Raw genomic sequence first — 4,573 nt, 5'->3', positions numbered from 1 at the left:
ACTTGTCTTATCTTTATCCTTACCAAGCTAAGTCAACAGCTATAGCTATATCTTTGGCAATGAACACAACCTGGATTTAGATGCCAAGCATATGAGTATTTTGCATTTCACTCCAGCTCTCTAGTACCCTCAAGAACAGACTGGGGGTCTGCAGATGATATTTTCTGGTTGGTTACTTGACAAGGTCTTTGACAAAAATTGATCACTGAGAGTATAGCAGCATTGACAGTAAAAAGAGCTAGAGAAGGCTCAGAGAATTTCATTGGGTTTGATACCACTTGCTGAGACTCTCTGCCCAACAGGTGATGTCCCTTTCAAGAATATATCCCTATCAACAATACTCAGAGTTGATGCTGTAGGAAGTAGAATTATTATATATATATAATCATATATATTTCCAGGCCCAAAGCCTATGAGAAAGTCTGCATTGAAAATGCAGAAGAAAAGAGTAATCAGGATTGCCTTTTTCCTCTCATTTTGGAATTAGCCTGCCTGACTGGGTCTGTGCACTGTAGAGTAATGTGCAGACTGGGAGAGAAGCAGTGTTTGTATGTGGAAAGGGTTTGGTACTAGTCGAAATAACTGCTCTTTTTTACAGTGACTGACAAGCAATTTGGTGAGAGGCATTTTAAACAGCAGGCACTTAAGAACTCCTTCAGTTGTTAGAGGTAGCCAATATACAGCAGAAATGTGATCTGTGCACATAGTCATGTGAGAGGGGTGATATGCACATTCATAAACCCACAGAGAATTATCTGGCAGCATTGCATCCACAGTCACAGTTGCTCTACAGTTAGTCTGCTCCAGCTGTGAAGAGCCAGAGGTCCTTTGGACTCCCAAATAATATTTCAAATGCACACTGCAGTGAAGCAGACACAGAGAGAATTCCTCTTGTTCCATAAACTTATGTGATACATGCTTGCTTACAGAGTTCATGCATACACACAGTCCTTTAAAGAAAAAATTTGCATCAACGCTGACACAGGTTCTTAGTGCACACAGCATTATCAAGGCAGTTTTAAATGGAGGAACGTAAAGACTCTGAAAAATGGATTTGTACTGAAGCATCTTAATCAGAACCTTTGGAGGGAAGGTTGTAAATAAAGCTCATATTTCATTTCAGCAAGAAATCTATCATCCCTATCATGTCATTGAATTATAACAGCATGGAGTGACTTATCTACACACGAACACTTCACGCTGAAGCACGTTAGTAGCAAAGGAAGAGACAAAGCCACAAGCAGCCTCTAATAAAGTAGCAAGTGCTAAGTATGAAGAGGTAAGTAAACCAGTCTACCATGAGATTAAGTTTGTAATCATGTGAGGTCCTGATGCGTAGAAGCAACTGCTGAATGACCCAAACAGCCACAAAAAAGGAGAGTGGAAAAATGAGAAAAAATACTGTTCATTTTTATGAACTATATTAAAATAATTTTCAGGATAATCCTGCCATTGCAGTAGTCCAAGAGGAGAGAAACATACTAGCTGTTCCTAAGAAAATGTTAAAGATTAAATAATTTTACATCCCACAAGTCTTTTTGTACTTGATACTGTTTTGTCTTAAATGCCACAACTTAACACAGATTGCACTCCAATAATCAATAACCAACAGCAACTTAATAGTAAAAAGTACAGATCTAGATATCAGCCAGGTGAAACATGACCTACTAATTTACTACTTGATATAAGCGATTGCAAGACATGGGGTCAATTTTACAGTCTTTGCTTGGGTAAATCTCCCATTAATTCCTAAAATGATTCCACCTTCTCAGGAAAGAATAGGCTCTCTATTTGCCCAGGGATACATGTGGAACACAATTTCAGCTTTCACAAGAGCAGAAATAAATGCCTTCTCTATTAATAAGACATAAAAGAGAGAAATTTTAAATAGTTCAACTCCAGATATTATTTGTTGAGAAAAAGTTGAGAATGAAAAGAAAACGGGTGAAGGCTAGGCAAACCACTCCATGACAGGGAGGCTGGAATTTAAGGTCCCTTCCAACACAAACTACTCTATAACTCCGTGAAAATTTGGAGCAAAAGGACAGACCAGAGCAGATAAAACTAAACCCACTTTAGCCAACAGCAAGATTTCTCTTTCTCCTACTGCCATCAGCTCTTGGTCCAAAGAGGTGCCAAACTGTTTTGTTTAACTTATAGGTCAAGATGGTTTCACAAGCACCAACCAGCTGTGCTTCAGCAAGATCTGATTTGTGGGTGCACAGCAACGCTTACCTGTGCACTGCACCAGTCAGAGCACAGCAACGCTTACCTGTCTTAGGAACCTAACCTGGTCTTCTCTCTTGTATTTCAGGTGTTTCTATTTCATGCATTGGTTTTCATTTATGTACATTTTATATATATTTTAAACCTTTCTGTACCTTTATAAATAAAGCCACTAGAAGCATTGCCAGTGGGATGTCTTCTGAAAAGCAGCAAGCCTTGCAGACTTCTCATAGCTCTCTGTACAAGCTCCTGAATACTAACATAGGTAAGGGGGCACTTAGGGAGGGTCTGAGAGGATACCACAGAAAGCCTATTAAAGCAACCTCCATTACCCTTTCTAGAGTAATATTAAGAACAAACATACAAACAATGTTTATACTGTAAGTAGAAGTCCAACATCAATACATACAGGCATACTTGAACAAAGTTTAGTCTCTCATAGATAAAAAAGCAACTCTCAAACTCACGCTATTGACTACCTATAAGATTACCTTAGAATACAGTTACTTAACCTCTTTTTGTCATTAGTCTTTCTGGTGTATAAGCCTCTTCCTGTCATCCACAAACACAGTGCTGCAGGCTGAAGCTCATTGAAAAGATACATAATTAAATGATACCAAAAACAAGTGTAAAATATAAGAAAACCTAAACAGGTAAAATCTTTGTGACCAAAAATCTATAAAGCAAGAGTCGAACTATAATTATAAGGCATCTATCACAGACCAGTGAAGTATGCATATTTGTAGGAAGGAAATAAACTTTCCTACAAAGGACAATGAATCTGTTATGTCTTACATAAGCCTGAAGATGAACTCTACCTGAAGGGCTTCCCAGAAGATCTGTTTGGAGCACCTTGGGAAAATGCTAACTGTGAGAGCTTTAGAGAAATCAAGAGAGAATTGCATGCAAGACTAAACCAACACATGGCAGACATCAGCAAAAGCCAAGTCAGCTCCCAGCTAGGAAAACATCCCTTATCCACAGGTTACAGAATAAACACAGATGCAGCAAAATGAGTCACCAGAGGAAAACAAAAATTTAAATTGGTGGCAAATGAAGCTTTTTGCACATGCATGACAAGAAATCCATTGAGCAAAACTAATTTTATGTCTGTGCTGGAATAGCTGTCTTGCATGTTAAAAGTAAAGACTACAGTGGTAAGAAGGGAAGTACGATACAGCTCAGATCTTAGGGAAAAAATAGAATCAAAAAGTCCATCCAAATAAAATACTCATTTTATTCATTTAATAAAAGATAGATTCTTCTCGTGTAGCCTTATGTTAGTACATTTTTTTTCTATTTACTGCAGGCTAAGAAGATAACATGGTCATTCAATGCACCTCAGCTGATAGCAGCTCATCAACCCACAATCACTTGTCTGTGGGTCTAGTCCACATACTGCGTCTTTTCACACCAAAAAGTCTTACTTTGTTTCAAATGACAAAGCATGACTAGTGTCACCCCATATCCTGGGGCATACAGAAAGTGGTTTCCAAAACACATAAATACATGATGAACAAGCAAGATTAAAAAAAAAAAAAAAGAAGGAAAAAAAAGAAAAATGCCTCACATCAGAATGATTTTATCTTCTTTATAATGAATAGCAGAATTGGTCACAGAATCATACCCTTATCCCGCTCAGTGCTCTGCAAACTCTGAGGTTAAAGCCATGTTCAGCTCCAGTGAGTGTAGTTCAAATATTAATCAGACATCTTCTGAAGTGTGTGTTAAAGATAAATATTTTCATAAGGGCTCAAGTATTAGGGTTGTTTCAGAAGAATGCAGTATGTGAGGAGGGTGCTTCATGCACAGCATATCCTAACCCTGTACTCTATCAAGTGAAGTGAAAAATGCTTGAAAAATGCTTCCAATAATCTGCAAACATTTACACTATAAAGTAAACAGGATTTATAAACTCCTTGAAAATGCAGAAAATAACCTACAGCTTCTAGAAATTTTTATACTATTATGATTTTACATCTATTTATTTCCCTATAACCTTTCTAGCAAAAAAAAAACCTATTCACAGTTTAAGAGCCAACTGTTTCTTACAAACCAGCTCCACAAAAATAACTGTTGTCAGGGGACAAAAGACATGTACCAAACTCAGGAGTCACAAGTGGGTTTCCCTGTGTAACTATATGGTTTTAAGAAGTTCAATCTTCTTGGCACCTTACCACCTTACTGATTCTTGGTTATCCAACAAGAGAAGAAACTGAATAAATATTTTCAAAGTGATCTGCTTTTCTCATATAAATGGGGACACATTGACAGCTTTGCAGAAATAGACATGGGTATATGTTTATTTATATTTGTGTGCATTCGTGCTTTATGTTTCTTAAGTTCA

General features: G+C 37.4%; 1 long non-coding RNA gene across 1 annotated transcript; it reads left to right on the top strand.

The window, feature by feature from the left end:
- The first annotated feature begins 470 nt into the window (after nucleotides 1-470).
- Nucleotides 471-3,632, top strand: LOC135413844 (uncharacterized). The gene is made up of 3 exons (XR_010430430.1): nucleotides 471-1,279; nucleotides 2,315-2,491; nucleotides 3,536-3,632. It is a non-coding gene; the product is annotated as an uncharacterized LOC135413844 (long non-coding RNA).
- Nucleotides 3,633-4,573: the final 941 nt, after the last annotated feature.

This window comes from Pseudopipra pipra, chromosome 4 (assembly GCF_036250125.1).
Source record: "Pseudopipra pipra isolate bDixPip1 chromosome 4, bDixPip1.hap1, whole genome shotgun sequence".
NCBI lineage: Eukaryota > Metazoa > Chordata > Aves > Passeriformes > Pipridae > Pseudopipra > Pseudopipra pipra.
Note: the sequence above shows the minus strand (reverse complement) of the source record. Positions and strands in the feature narration are given on the sequence as shown.